At 38.4% G+C, this 16,822-nt stretch overlaps 1 pseudogene across 1 annotated transcript; it reads right to left on the bottom strand.

The window, feature by feature from the left end:
* Positions 1-8,073: 8,073 nt before the first annotated feature.
* Positions 8,074-16,817, bottom strand: LOC111333890 (uncharacterized; annotated as a pseudogene). The gene is made up of 3 exons (XR_015996748.1): positions 16,475-16,817; positions 13,720-13,762; positions 8,074-8,271 (listed from the first exon to the last, which is right to left on the bottom strand). The product of XR_015996748.1 is annotated as an uncharacterized LOC111333890 (transcript).
* Between the last annotated feature and the right edge of the window lie 5 nt (positions 16,818-16,822).

Genomic DNA, 16,822 nt, shown 5'->3' with positions numbered 1-16,822 from the left:
TGAGCATCGTTCGATACGCGGGCCCGTTGTATATTGGAATAAGTCAGTTCTGTTAAGAAGAAGAACCTGCAAAACACACATAAATATAAGTTAGAGAGAGATGATTTTCGTCTTGTCACAAGTGTGGGACAAAGAGAACATTCTGAGTCCTCCTGACCCACAGAGAATCTATGGTGAGCAAGCTCATACTACTAAGACGAGAAACATCTGTCTTTATTCCTTTGCCGAGCTTAAAACTTACCATCTTCCTTATTCTATTTACACACATAAGTGTTGTCATACATGTGTTTCTCCACAAGGCCATTTGGTTCCAAAATGAAGGAACTTGAATTAAAAAAAGAATGAATAAGTTTCCGTTTTCCTTCCTTGCCTTCAAACAACCTTTGACCACATCTTTTTTACGTAGGTATTGCAGGGTCTATAGACGCCCTATACTCCCCAGCAGGCGCAAAGATTCTATTCTATTCTGGGACGTAAAGGAGACCGAATGAGGGCAAGATCCTTCTTAATGGGGGAAAAGTACTCACCTTTTGGTAAATTAGACCCTTTAAAGCAGTACTCATTCCGATACCAAGTACGTCACAAGTAAATCCAAAATAATTTCTGGCAATTACCGAGGTAAGACCACAGATGGCCATAGCCATAACGCAACTATACAATAGAGGATTATTACGTAGATGCGACCCAACTTCCATTAATGAAGAAAGCAGGTAACCGAGAAACAAAGGCTTTAGAAGACGCCAAGCTATATCTATCAATTCAGTGACTAAAATGAGCATTGCATCCTTGAAAGAAATCGTTTTTAAAACGCTTTTCCAAAGTTTTGGACTCTGTCCATCACGTCTCCACTTAGCTTTTTCTCTGTTCCAGTTTGTTTGGAGACGTTCGGTGAGAGAATCAGTGGAGGTTTCTCTTGAAAGGGATGGAAAGTCACTCTCTTGAATAGTTCCTTATCTACCTGTCTTAAAGACGTTCTTCATCCATTGAAAAGAAAGCCGAGAAAATAAGCTGATTTTTTCTTCATTGCCACCGGTTTTAATCTACTGGTACCCACTGCCTTTCATGACTCAATAATTATTTGTCATCACCAGTAACTGGCCTTCGAATAAAAGATCGTCATTTCACATCAGTTATAATGCGCGTAATTAAAGCGCGTGATATCTCGTTCAATTCTAACTTAGAGTAAGTGTCCACTTGGACCAAATTTATAATAGGCAAATTTTGAAATTCGTAGAGCCCTCATCGGAACCCCGCCTTTAAACAGAACTTTAACTCGTGGAGTTTGTTGTAGCCCATCTTCAATTTCTCTCAGCTGTGAATATAAAAGAAGAAAACTTGCCCTCCCACAAAAATGCGTTCTCGAGTATTTCGTTTCGAAGGAAAGGAATCAGAGTTTCGTTTTCATGCAGTCTCCGGCTAGAAAATTTCTTGTAAGCAAAGATCATCGCGATTCAATGCTTAAGCAGTCAGAAAAGCAACGCCGTAGGAGACATCAATAAAGAGAGAATGAATTAATATTTTTTCTCACAATTTTGCGAATGGCCAGAAGTGTTAACCGTTCACGGCGCCACACCTCAGCCTCAGCATAACGTATGCGAGCAGTGTTGAGTTCCAAACAGAAACTTATATTATTTGCCATTGAAGTTCTTATTCTCAGACCACGAAAATGTGTTTTTTATTGGTGTGCAGAGGACGGCTAAGAAATGTGCTGTTGTAAAACGCACAAGCTAAGCTATTGTTCTGCACTTAATGTCTCTTATTCTGCGATATCATCCTTATCGTTGACGTCGCGGTTTACATATATCTTATTAACCAAGCTTGCTCGGGATCGTACTGGAAGAATATCGGCCGTCGGTCTTTTTTGTACGGACCTCGCTGCGCTCGGTCCGTACTATCAAGACCTCGGCACGGCCCTCGCGCTTGGTTGATAAGAGATTTATTACACGACTGAAGTTCAAAGGGACACAAGTGCGGTTTCATTCGGGACCATTCGGGACAGTGCCCGGTCCAATACTGAGAGAATATTGACCGGCAATAGAGCATTTTGATTGGTTGATTTTTCTTTATTAACCCTCTGACTGCCCGAGTCGTGTAAGAAATGTCCTTATTAAGCGCATTGAGATAAACGTGTACTGGGATATGGCTCGAGCGGCGAAGAAAGATTTGGATCGTAGCGTCGAAATTTTAACAATGGTGCCTAAGGAAATTTTAATCGATAAGCGCAGCATACTAATTTATATTAAAATTTGGTGCAGTTTATTATTCTGCGGATCTGGATAACAGCTTTAGAAAAACCAAACGATGTGGCATCGAAAAACATTTCAGAGGTCTTTCAGTCAGCTTTTACTTTAGAGTGTAACAATAACATACGAACCCAAGTTTCGATATTACACGTTCAAAAATCAAAGCAGACAACAAATAGCGCAATAAGTAATCGCAGATCTATGCAGGGAACTTTTGTGTAATTTTCTCCTTAATTAAGAGTAGACGTTCCGAATAATAGACCATTTTGTTTTCGATCTACTGCAGTTGTTTTCCTCATGCGAATGAGGATGCAATTTACAGAGAAAATTTATCACCATCTGTAATACAAATAGCAAATCATCATGGTCTCAAAACTGTTGATTTGAATATATCAATGAAATTATTGCCTCTTTTTTTTTCCCTAGCTATAATCTGAATAAAACATGTGATTTTAGGATCTAATGTTCAGTTGAGTTAAGGCCGGGTATATATGTATGTATGTATGTATGTATGTATGTATGTATGTAAATCTTTATTTAAACACGGAAAATCATCAGTTACATAATAAAAACTAAGATTAATTAACTGCTTTACATGATTGCCGTGTGGGAATCCTATATATCGACCACGTTAAGATTTCGCCTAAAATGGTTAATGGATGAAGCATTTTTTTAAGTTTTTGGGCAATTTATTCCATAATATGGTCCCGCTGTAAGAGAAGCTTCGTTTCAAATAATTGGTGTTTGGTTTGGACAAGGCCAGCCTTCCCTCAGAGTTTCTTATGTCGTACACAGAGTGACGCTAAGAGAAAAGACTTTGTAGATATTCGGGAGCAAGGTGGTTTATAATTTTATACATCATTAGGGCCTTTTTCTCTCGTCGAAGAGATAGCCTCTCCCAATCGAGGGTGGAGAGAAGGTGGTTTAAGCTCGTATCAAAGGGTAATTTAGTAATAATTCTGGCTGTTCGATTCTTTACTTTTTGGAGCTTATCGCTTAAGTAGCCACTTAAACAGTCCCAGATGGGGCTGCAGTAATAAAAATGAGGCATAATCAAAGCGTTATAAATTTGAATTGCAGTTTCTTTGGATATAAAGGACCGTACACGTTTTGGGGCGCCTATAGCTTAAGATACTTTCTTGCAAATCTCTTCAACGTGGCTATTCCAAGAGAGTTGGGCATCTATAGTAAGACCCAAAGATTTGGTCTGGTTGACTCTCTTGATAATTTGGTCATCAATTCTGATTTCTAAGTCGTTACATTGGGCAATTCTGATTTCTAAGTCGTTACATTGGGCAGATAGTCTTTGTCTTGATCCAATAATCATTAACACTGTTTTAGCAACATTTAGACTGAACTTGTTAGCTTTCAGCCAACGGCTAAGGTTATTCAATTCAGGGGTTAGAGCTAGTTTAAGCTCTGTTAATGTCTTAGCAGATATCGTAAGATTAGTGTCATCGGCAAACATTCTTGGTGCGGCGCCCCGCAGGGAGTTGGGAAGATCATTAATGTATATTAAAAATAGCACAGGACCCAATATGCTACCTTGCGGTATATGCACCTTATGGTGTTTATGTGGTAATTAAGCTTGCTCATACTTTGAAATGATGCCGAACCTAGCGCTAACTTTATCTGAGAGCTTTCTCCGTTTGATTGTTTATCTTCTAGAATGGGTCGGCTGGCGCGCTTTACTTTGTCATGAAATTCAAATGAAGAACTTTCTCGCTAGCACGAATAAATCCTGACATCATCGTGCCAATGTTCCGAATGAATGGTTTCTCGAAAGACGAGCTCGGTCTAACTAACGCGGGGGTTCGTAAGGAAAAAAAAAAAACGACAATAACAATAAAGAGGAAGAAAAAAACTTATAATTATAAGTCGTATCAGATCGAATCGATATCATCATTTGCAATCTCTGCGGAAATTAACGAACCTTGACGAGTTCATGTAAGACCCGACTGCTCTTTCGTATATTTGTCTGACTAAAACTAATGGCTTAGTAAATATACATTCAATAGCAGTAGTCAATTTCAATTAGGGCTAAAAAAATTTAATCACGATAAAGGGAGCTCACGAATTTCATCCTTTGTTTCTGGCACTGCCGCAGAGATTTACTTAAGTAATGTAGGTTTACTTGAGCCGTGATAATGCCAACACCCCCGCAGCATTTAAGAAAAACAAGAGTTACCTTCGTCTTAGTTAAGGCGATGCGAACCGCAGCTTTTCGGTGTCTTTTCGAAGCTAAACCACGATTTGAATTACTTCTTTAGCACGATCACTTTTGCTGTGTGAGCGGTAGGTAACTGTGATAGAATTAAGGGGCTACAATACTTTCTCTCAAGTTGAAGACAAGAGAGCTCTCACGCACACAAGACTCGCACTGCTGTTGTTCCAAAAGAATAAGTCGGAGTGCCTGACATGAAAGGCATACTATACTCAAGAAATTTATTCCATCGGTTCTGATTGATATAATAGCATCTGAAATCTCTGGGAAGATTATCTTTACTCAGGTCGAGTTTTTTCTTCCTTGACTATAGTTGAATGCCTTTTTGGCAAGTTATCCCCAAATGAACGATTTAGTCCTCACAGAGGGTATATCTTTTGTTGTAATCCGTAACCAATAAGTGCAACTCCAGATAATACGGTTCAATTTCGGGCTTTGCTTACCTCAACAGTGCAGAGTTTTAGAGGTGTCTGCGTTGGACGAAAGTCCTCTGATACACTATATAGCTAGAGTTCTTCCAACATCTAGTGAACAACTGTTGCGGCTCACTGATTTCTTCCCACGCATGTAACACTGTAGCTTGGCCTCCAGTCTTATCCCTTGGGCCTTTTTTTTAACCAAATCGTTAAACTGAACTTCCTAAATTTTATTTAGGAGATGTCACCATTGCTGATTCACCATCATTCAGCAAATTCTCAGACTCAGTGCGTGTAGCACTAAATTTTACAGGCGAATTCCTCATTAAAGTTGGCCTCAGCGTTACGCATTACGTATCCTGATCAAACAATGATCCGTCACTTGTCAGACCAAATCAGCCACTTGTTTTTTCGGATGAAGGATTGACCGTTTGTGTGCGCGTTTCGATTTATTTTAGGGTCGTTAAGGGTGAGATAGTGTAGGTGTATCGGACATATGAAGGGTTGTTAGTTCGTGAGATAATTCAAGTTATTCTTATCGTGGTGGCGCATTCAGACCACCACTGCAGGTCGCCTGGTGTTAACCGAAGCAAGAGTTTTCAGTTATTACTGTGTGGATGATGAATGGGAAATAAAATCCCTCGTTAAATAAAAAGTTAAGTTAAAAAGTTAAGTTGAGTTAAGAGTGGTAATCGGTTATGGGATTGCCCGTGCCGATTGAAGACGTTGTTTTTAGTACTCAGCTGTTTCGAAGGAAAAGCGGCGTCTTTTCATGAACCACCGTGTTCTTCTAGAAAAGGAACTACTGAACCGTTGAATTTTTCTAAGCGCAAAAGAGCCGTCGTTTTAGAAGCTAGGGGGATATTTGTGTCATTGGTTTTCAAAAGGCTCCCTGACAATGAGATTCTACAACTTCTGAAATGAGCTTTGAAGTTTCCTCCGTAAAATCACCCAGCACGAGGTTTTTGTTTTTCCTCTACACAAGCTTGGTTTTGAAATAACAACTGTCGACTATTTCCTGTGTTTTGAATAATTTTCTCTTTGCAAATAAATCAGGTATAAAACTAGGTACAAGACTTGTTGTAATGGTGAAAACTATGGATAGAGGTTCAATTTTTGAAATCCCTCCTGAACGGCTCTTGGGGTCTACTAATGCCGAGAAAACTCGATGGACCACTTCAACTTTGTCGCATGATCGATCTTTCAACACATCTCGGCCGCGCGCATGCTGCCCACATTTGTTGGCAAACATTGGCAATTGTGGTACTCTACCTAAAATGTTTGTGACTTTCTAACGTATTCTCATTGTGTCTAAGTAATCCTCCGTTTGGTAAGCTGAGGCAGCGGTAGGGACTTTAGAATGTAACTCGGCGGATACCAAATTTTTCTTCAAAACAGCCACCTGTTTTGTTACCTTCCCTTGAATCGATGACACAAACAGTCATTATTCTCGTGCTGTAACACGCATATTTTACCATTTTGACAATGTCCACTGGTGAATAGGGATGAGTCAGCAACAAAATTCGGAAGAAGGGTATTCTTTAAGTAAAACTGGAAGGACCCTTGCTCTGAGCCGGCAGATTTGACTGCCGGCCGCATGCAAAGAAGAATTATTTCATCTTTGGATCAAATATTTGAATTTCCCCCCTAAATGTGGTCAAAATAGGGACTTCGTTAAAGTCTCAGTAAGGCTCACAGTTCGAAAGTAATAGTGGTCGATCGACCACTCTGAAAGCCTTTGCGTTTTAAGAAAGTTGCTCTGATAGCGACAAATTTTTTCCCTGCCTTTGGTAATCACTGGCTAACATCCTTTATCTGTGAGCTTTGCTAACCATCATCGTTTACCATGCTTGTCACCAAACATTAAGAAGTCGTTGGTTTACTTCGCCGATTTGGCAGATTCTGTGAACGATCTTTGAGTTTATAGGCAGGTTTCTACGTAAGGTTGTAAGAGTTTCAGAACACGAATCGTCCATAGCTAGTGTTGGGGAGTTAGAGGAAAGATAGCTTTCGCAAACTCGCTGAGCTAAGAGTACTAGGCCCGGATTTTTGGATCACAATAGCTTCTTTTTTTTTTTATATGCACCACTACCTTGCTGCAACAACGTGTACTAACTTCAACTACAACTTCAACTACTATCATCAAAAAGCTAGTGTTCAACGTAATTTTTTATTGTAACCTAACACCTGCTGAGATGCCTGTTTTTTGTTTTTTGTTTTGTTTTGTTTTTGTTTGTTTGTTTTTTTGTTTGTTTTTTTCAACTTAACAACATACATTCGTTAAAATTTTGATGGTGAATTGGTGTAACTCCAAAGAATCTACCCGACATACATTATACTCATTGCTTACCTGAAAAAAAAAACAAAGACAGCCCAAATGTCGACATAATTAAAGAACTGAAAAAGTACCCTGGGTACGATATTCTGTGACCCTCCGTTAAACTGTACCCTTGTGAATTATAGGATTACTCCTTAATCTTTCTCTCTCTCTATTCTCTCCCCCTATCTCCCTCCCCCTCTCTATCTCTCCCCCCTCCCTCCCTCTCCCTCCTCCTCCCCCTCTCTGTCTTCCACCCTTCCCCTCTCTCCCTCCCCCTCCTTCTCTCTCTCTCTCTATGCCTCTCTCTCCCTCACTCACACAAACTGATCGAGGAGGCAAAAAATGAAAACAGCAATTGCCATAAGATTTGCAACCGCACAACATGTACCAAGTCGCCAGCTTGGGGTTTCTCTTTACAGATACATAGCTTCTATGTCCTCTACTAAAAGTAAGCTTTTTTCTTTAAGTATCCTCTTAGACTTATGCTACTGTAGACGAAATTTATCTAAACGTTTTTTAAACGTTCCCTCTGAATAAAACAGTACAGGCAAAATTGCAGAGTTGTAGAAAACCTATTGTTCCTTTCTTTTTCTACAACGAACTACTGTATTTCATCATTTAATGATTTCCACTGTCTTGCCTTTCCTTCAAATCACTCCCTGAAGCAGGAAAGTATGATGACGACGCGAGATAATATAAAAAGGGCTAAAAGCAAAAAACAAACACAAAAATAGACATTTAACAACGGTATTTTTTTTTGGCACCCTCAGATTGAACTGAAGCATACCTAAGCATGCCTAAAGATCTTCCAAGAGAAGGGGAGAACTCGAATAGGTGGTTTCATGAGGCACTTGAGAGGGTACTGGAGCATATATTTGAGCTGTTCCTGATGCGTTAGGCAGTTTCTGCATATTTTCTGCGGGTACCATCATTACAGCAACTGGACTGGTTCTTAACTGGCCCATGTATCCTTGGGACGCCATCACAGCTGGGGAGAGAGCTTGTGGTGCAGCTTGTGGTATTAACTGGTAGGTTTGTGCGCCGGTTGGGGCCTGGACAACTCAATTCCTTGAGAATAAAGGGAAAAATGTATAAATGACTTTGAACGAATTTATATCACTGTAATTTGAGACAGCCTCCTAACTCTTACATCTTTTTTTTGCGCTTTGTACCTGAGATATCTACATTTTTTGGTCTTTACCTCTCGGTGAACAGTCAAATCCTCTATTGGGTAGTCTCATAGCAGTTTTTTAAGTGATGATCGAAAGAAATCTAGGATTGCATCGATTTCGTTTCACTTTGATCTTTGATTGCTCCAGAAAACTTATGCTAGCCAGCAAAACTGAGATCAGCTGCTCTTCGTCACCAGCGTAGTTATATAGTACGTTAGGCAGTTTGTTTGTTCTTGTACTGATTTCCCAAGAGCTCCTTGTGGCACAGCGATAGGTATCATTTGCTTTGATTGGTGCTGAGAATTCTTTCAATTTTGCCTGACTCGAAACTGAAAGCATTCTAGACGGTTTACACCCGAAGTTTCTCGTGAGAGGGTAATAGAAGGTGTGATGTGCCTTAGTAGATTGTTATACATAAAAGGGATTTACTACATTAGGGCTGGGATTTTAACATTTTGGAGAACAAATGACTCAGTTTCCAAACTGAGAAAATAATCTCTTTTAGCGATCTTTTACTCTATCATTTGTCATAATTGGCTGCTGCAACGATCTAATGTGTTGTAAGATTATGAGGTTAGCCAGCTTTTTCCCATCTTAACTCTTGCCAGCATAACGCAGATTTTTGACGAGCCATATCCAAGCTCTACTAATGTAGTTAAAAGGCATAACATTTAAATAAAGGCTGATAGTTTCTAAAGAAACTGTTTGGGGCTGCGTCGGTGGGGGTAACGAAATAATTTGGATATATCAACAAAGTTGAAATGGTAAATTGGCCACCGTAACGATTACAAAAGCTAACGTTTGGAGCGTTAGCCCTTCGTCGGCGCGAATAGAGGAATTGTGGGTTCTGTGTGCTTTTAAAGGCAGAAAATGGAGCTACGTTATTGGTGGGAACATGGCAACGAGAAAAACACGAATATATTAGTGGAATGAAAAGCGTTCGTTGATCCCTGTGGGATTTAGACTGCCAGTTTGAAAGATGAGCTTTTGTTTAAGAGTTTTACGGCTTTCTCTGCTACCTAAGTGTAAGGAAAGACCGCAGATTGCCGTATGTTGCTTAGAATGATTAGGTAAATTAAAATGTCTGGCGACTGGTTTCGATATGTCCTTGTCATTCCTTTCCACGTCTCGAAGGTATTCTCGGAATCGGTCACCTAGTCTTCTGCCTGTTTCGCCGATGTAAATCTTTTTGCAATAGGTGCAAGTTATGCAATAGATTACATTGGCGAAGGTGCACGTGAAGTGATCGGTGATCTTAATGGATCGTTTGGGTCCCGATATTCTATTAGTGTTGTGAATGAAAGCACACGTTTTGCATCGTGGACGAGCGCAGTTAAAAGTGCCTGGTTGGTCATTAGTCGAAGGGCTAACGCTCGAAACGTCAGCTTTTGTAATCGTTACGAAGGCATAACATATAGTTTTTAGCTTGTTAAAATGACATGTGCAAGTTTTCCTAGAATATTACTTCTACCAACGAGTGCAGTGCAAAGCTGTGACATGGAAAAAATTTTCAACAATTCCGCTGGTATTTAATTCATTATTGAATTACCCATACAATAACTCCCGCCGGTCAAAGGGTGTAAACAAAATCTGGACCCCTCCCCCTTCCTATTCCCCTCTCTCCTGCACCCCTTAAAGTGAAAGATACCTTTTCCTTACTAGTTCCCTTGAATTCTAATGTTTAATTTTTCTGAACAGTTTACACAATGATATTTGGGACATTTCTTTGTAATCATACATCTACATTGTATCTCATTTCATTCATTTTTGCTTCTGTCATATCTGCAGTTTACAGATTGAACACATGTAACCGAGTCGTGTCTCTGTTCTTGTGCGACAAGTTGCAAGCAAAGCAATAAAATGTAGTTACATGTTTGTCCGCCCAACAAACACTTAAACTCAAAAAAAAAAAAAAATATATATATATATATATATATAGTTGTGAACAATTTTTCGAGAGCAAAGCTTGGGGAAAACTGTAAGTTTTAGAGGCACTGATGGTGTTGACAAGGACAAATATGTATATACAAGTATATTTTTGCGCCAAATGGAAGCTATTGAGTTTAGTATCCTGCAAATATTTTTGCAAGTGCCGGTAAAATGTTTATGAACAATTTACTGTTCACTGCGTGTGGGATTTTGTTTATTTTTTTTTTAGTGTTCTATGATATGACTCTATTCAAACAATAGAGTGTTTCTGTCGAGGAACTATCGGTCTGATAGTTGCCCCTTGGAAATTTGATGTTCTTCAAACAAATATTTGCCCAAGAAGCAAAGCTTCAAGGGCAAATATGCTAGTTTCAAGAACATCAAATTTCCAAGGGGCAACTATCAGAGCGATAGTTCCGAGACATAAACACTCTATTGTTTTTATTGTTCACCACTAAATTTTCTTCCGCGCTTACAGCTTGTCATAAATGTCAATAATTCGCAATCGTACATTGGCTAAATAATACGTTATACCTGTCAGAATTGAAAAGTCACTGTTTTTCCGATCTGCCTAACTTCACGGTCGTCAAACTTTTCAAAACTTTTCACGGATGAGTACTATCAATCCAGGTATTTTGCACGGACGGGCACTCTCCATCCGGGTATTTTCTACGGGCGGGCACTCTGGGCTGATAGTGTCCCTCCACGGATGAACACTATCGCGTCACATGATCGATTTAAACCAATAAGAACCGGAGAAAATTTAGTGGTGAACTATAAGAACGTATAAACATGCCCCTTCGATTCTTATGTAGCAAAATCTACAAACACTCATCTTTAATGAAATGTTAGTGAATATATATATCTTATTAACCAAGCGCGAGGGCCGTACTGGGAGAATATCGGCCCGAGGTCTTGACAGTACGGACCGAGCGCAGCGAGGTCCGTACAATAAAGACCGAGGGTCGATATTCTTCCAGTACGGTCCCGAGCAAACTTGGTTAATAAGAGATTTATTATACGACTGAAGTTCAAAGGGACACAAATGTGGTATCATTCGGGACCATTCGGGACAGTGCCCGGTCCAATACTTAGAGAATATTGGACCGGCAATAGAGCATTTTGATTGGTTGATTTTAGTTATTGGCCCTTTGACTGCCGGAGTCGTGTAATAAAAATCTCTATTAATATGAAACTAGAAATCGATAACCGAGAGGTCTGTGCTGGATATAGGCAGTTTACATGTTAGTCCTTTCCTTAAGAATCATGAGCAATTTGTTCATCATATGCAAATCATAAGACCAGTTGGATAGAGCCAATTATGGCTATGCGCCATGCTGGGGCATTTTCAATTCAAAATTATTTTAGTATATTACTGCTTAGGTATCTTAGTTGTGTACTTAACAATTATTCCACGAGCGCAGGTTGGATATGAGATGATAGATAGCAAACGAGGAGCGTAGCGCCGAGTTGGCTCTAATCATCTTATATCCAACAAGCACAAGTGGAATAATTGTTTTATTAAAAAAAAAAAAAAAAAAACACTCCCAAGATATTAGAAAAATCTTCTTGACTTTATTTTGTAAGAAGAAACTGAATGTTACAATGTACAGATATTAGATTATGGTATAATTATTGGCTCATATACCATAATCGCTAAGCCAATAAAAATTCTTGAATTGCATTATCCAATGATCCAGTTTTAAATAATAGTTATTAGCAGTCTAGCAAGTAAGTTAAATAAGTTTATTTCTAGCTTCTAAGAAAGTCTTATTAGCCTTCTCTCCCACCCACTTCTGATAGCCACTTTTGATTGTTTCTATATTAGTGTTTGTAATTAATCCTTGATTACTGGATGGTTGTTTTGGTGTATATGTTGAATGGTTAAAGGTAAGGATAAAGCCCACTTACAAGCCAAGTAGCCCATTGGGCCGGCGCTTAACCCTGGTTTCCATAACATGAAGCGACTAGGAGTATTTCTACTTCCCCCTGGATAGAATACTAGTTCATTGCAGGGTTACCCCCAGCATTAAATTTGCCAGCACCCATTTGTTCCCCTGGGTGAAGAGAGGCACTTGCCCAAGATCATAACACAATGTCCCCGGCTAGGGCTCAACCGGGACCACTCGATCTGGAGTCGAGCACTAACCATGAGGCTACAGCACTTCCACACATGTGTTGAATACCTTTGATTTAATAGTCTAGTTTTTTTTATGTACATGGGTTTTATACGTTTAATAAACTGATGTACCTGGTCCCAAAACAAGCCTTTGTCTGTTGCAGTATTTAAAACTAATGCTTTTATCATTATAAATGTAAGGCTTGAAAATTGGGGAATTATGACTAGTGGTATATCCTAGGATATTCCCCAGTTTAGGCTGAGGCATATTCTGTCACATAATGTATTCAGACTAATTGTGTGGGAGCAAAAATATTTCATGGATTATTACATTGAATGGTATATTTCTTGGGATTATTCCACAATATCATTTAACACACAAGAAATGGTCACATTTTGAAAAGCTGATATAAACTGTATAGTGAGCACTTCACAACCTGAACAAGTCCACTTGCCACAAAATTACTTCCTTGAACCTGCAAGGAAGGTGAAGGGGTTGTCATCTCCCTGTCATTTCAATCCTCCATTGGAGAATCAACAAGCTTAGAGACAAAACAAATTGAGATAGACAATAGACAGCTATAATTAGTCACTGCAACAATGACTGATTGATTCATTGATTTTCGATTACCTAATTATGTAATATCTATTTAATCATTTTACTTATTGCACATTCATTTAATACGTACTCATGCCATTATTAAAAATGATGGAGTTATGGATCATTGAGTGCATATGTTAATATGGTAATTAATTAAAACACACAACAATTTGATGAACAGCAGTGAATAAATTGTCATTTAGCTATAGCGTATCTAGCTTGTGTAACGAATCATGTGGACTACAAGCAGTCCCTCCCTTTCAGCAAAGTCTGTCACAAGAGTCAAAAAAAGTCGCTGAAAAAAAAGCTGCTGTTAGAACACAGCAGGGAACTCTTGGAGTGTGGCTGATATACCATATAGGAGCTCCATGGGTGAGGTGCTCAAACTACTTTTTGAGAACCTCACTTATGTAGCTCCTGCAGCACATCTGTGTCACTTCAAGAGTTTCCCATGGTGGGCTAATATCAAGCTTTATTTTCACACTTTTTTCACTCACGTGATGGGTTATGCTGAAAAGGAGGGCCTGCTCAAAGTTTAAGAATGATGAACACTGATATCTCCTAAATTATGGTAATCTCACTGCAGTATTTCAATTAACCTATATTGTAATTCTCAATGGTAAAGGAGTGTATGGTCATTTTCATGCGAGGATCTAAACAATATCTCAAACATGTAAGACAAACTATGTGGTTACCTTTAAATAAGGATTTCTTTCCATTGAGGCCATTGTTGCCGAGCTGAAAGGAAAATCTCAATTATTGCTGATGAGGCTACGTAAGATGATACAGAGTATATTCATTGCTCTGTATGTAATGACCTGTGGAAGGTGAAATGTATGTATACAGGATGAGCATTTGTTTGTTTTTTGTTGTTGTTGCTGTTGTTGTTTTGGCTTTATATTCTAAATTTCAATGGATTAAAATCAATTAAGTACCATTACTTAAAATCTGAAGAAAATCAATTCAAGGGTAAAGAGAGTGCTTCTTCTGTGGGATACTAATAAGGTGATGCCTGAAATAGTTTTTGACTTTTCATTCAAAACAAAATAATATGACATTTTTCTTCTGAACACATACATTAACAGATTTAATATTCATCTGTGAAAAAGCTAATTCACTCAACATCCACTGAAGACTATATTATGTATGCCCTGCATGGATCTCCAGCCTACAATTTATTACTTTATGTACCATGCACTTAATGAACTATTTTTCCTTTCCTTCTGCCCTTCTCTCATTGTTCTACTCTCTTTTTCAAATGAAGTGAGTTTGACTTTCTTACAGAATGAAAGAAATAACATATTGTGGATTATGCATATTGCATTATGCATAATTGCATTATGCAGGGTATAGGGGAAGTGCAGAGGATTTGAAATCCTGACCCTGTTTAGTATAGGTAATCACATGATTTCGAGTGCAATTTGGAATAAATAAGCAAGAGTAATTTTTTTCAAAGTCTAAGAAAATTGCATGAGCCCATAGAGCAAGTGCAATTTGTGGTCTTTGAAAAAATTTACAAGTGCTTATTTATTCCAAATTGCACAAGAAAAATCATGTGATTATGTATTAATAATGTACACGAAAAAATACGAGGTAGCTTATCATAATTATGCAGAAGAAAAGGGCATGGATCATATGCAAAAATAATTTATTCAAACCCTGCAAGTGACATTGACATTGACCAATCACTCTGACAAAGCAGAATGTCTGGCTTGTTACTTTCTTTGCACTGAATTGACCCTCTTCTGCACTGAATTAACTCTCTTCTGCACTGAATTACCTGAAAACTGCATTTATCTTAACCAATCAGAACTGAGTAATTTTTTCATGCATATTATTACCACTGAAATACCGGTACTCTAAAAATCCTACCAAGTGTAGGACAACACCCTCTATTTTAAAACCCTGTTCAGGACAAGAGACCAATACACGCTCACTCCATTTACATGAATTTAAACTTTGTAATAACTCATTCCAGTTAGAGAAATCGTGTCTGATGAGTCTAAAATCACACATCTCTAAACTTGAAATAAACAAAAGGTCAGCAAGCATTAAGCTCTAAACTAGTTAATGTAGCAAAATGCCTCCACTACATCTATAGAAAGGTGATTTTGGTAATGGAAAATCAAAGAGAAATGATTACTAAATGAACTGTTTACTTGTGATTAATCTGAAAGAAGGAATTGTATAATCACAGAAAGTAACTGTAACTTTGAAACATCATAAAAAATGTTTTGACTAAAACACTCATAGAGCTCTAACAGAGAAAAAACAACCCTGAACAATATTGTGTACAGCAGGATGCACTGATTCATGCCTGTGTGACAAAGTGACATCTTACCATCTTCACATTCATCCAACTCAGAAAAACTAAACCTACCATTATGATCTACTCTGTCAGTGCACACTCATTATAGTACTGATAAGTGGTAAAATGATTTAAGTTAAAAGATATAGACTAGAATAGCATTCTCATCCAGGAATGATCTGATATCAAGTTAATTGATGACCTTGTAAGGTTGGTTAACATCTCTTAGCTCATAATACCATACCCTGTTTAGGACAGGTTTGCACTCACCCTGTTTTGAATGGGCGCAAATAGATTACCCTTTTCACAATAATTTAATTTATTAAATTAAAAGATACAAACTAGAATAACATTCTCATCCAGAAATGATCTGATGTCAAGTTAATTGATGACTTTGTAATGTCTGGTTAACATCTCTTAGCTCATAATACCATACCCTGTTTAGGACTGGTTTGCACTGACCCTGTTTTGGACAGGGGCAAATAGATTATTTACCCTTTTCAGGATAAAATAATTTATTAAATTAAAGGATACTGACTTGAGTAGCATTCTCTTCCGGAAATTATCTGATCTCATGTTAATTGATGACCTTGTAATGGCTGGTTGACAACCCTCAGTTCATAATACCATACCCTGTTCAAGACAGGTTTGTACTCTGTTCAGGACAGGGGCAAGTAGATTATTTACCCTTTTCAGGTTTGTCTCGGGTAGCCGTGACCATGTAAACGGGGCCTTAGTAATAAGTGATCGCGCTTGATAGAGGTGCGAATTGCTGTAATTAAAGGGTAACAATTTCGGGACTTTGAAAATAGATCGCGTAACAGTGTGACCGCTAATTAGAGTGCCGCATTGTGCAGTTTCGATGCACGCGTATCTATATATCGTTCTTTGGATTCGATGTTCGTTCTGTATGGGGAACTGTATGTTATATCAGTACTCTGTAACTTTATACTTTGTTTTAATTTTTCTACATGGTAGCCATCTGATTTGGCATGACATTGAGGATGTTTTAGTGTGTGTGTGTGTGTTTTTTTTTTTTTTTTTAATTTACGAACGAGTTATCTGACTGATAGCGTGCTTCATGAAACGAACGCGAGTTAAGGTCATCCGCTGTTTTAGATACGACATCCTAGAAAACTTACCAAAAGTCCCGTCCAAATTGGCATAAAGATATAGCTGCGAGTGGAATATTTTCCATAGCGGTCTAAGATTCCTGTTGTGGTCATTGACAGCGCAAAAAGTATCTGCTAGTGGAAACCAAACCGCGTAAGAAATTGGAAGACATGATTGCCATGACAGTGTAGTAAAAATTAAAACTCGTGCTATTGTTATAGCTCGGATGGTCACGAAATCTTCACGAAATCACTAATTACAATTGTTGTTTTCAGACCTCATTCACATTTCGGCTGAATTTTTCATCCTGATGTTTCCAAGAGTTTTTAGAAAACTGAGGATCATTACCATTTACCCAAAAAAAGGTGAAAAAAGTT

This window comes from Stylophora pistillata, chromosome 2 (genome assembly GCF_964205215.1).
Source record: "Stylophora pistillata chromosome 2, jaStyPist1.2, whole genome shotgun sequence".
NCBI lineage: Eukaryota > Metazoa > Cnidaria > Anthozoa > Scleractinia > Pocilloporidae > Stylophora > Stylophora pistillata.
This window is presented reverse-complemented; position numbering and strand designations above follow the sequence as displayed.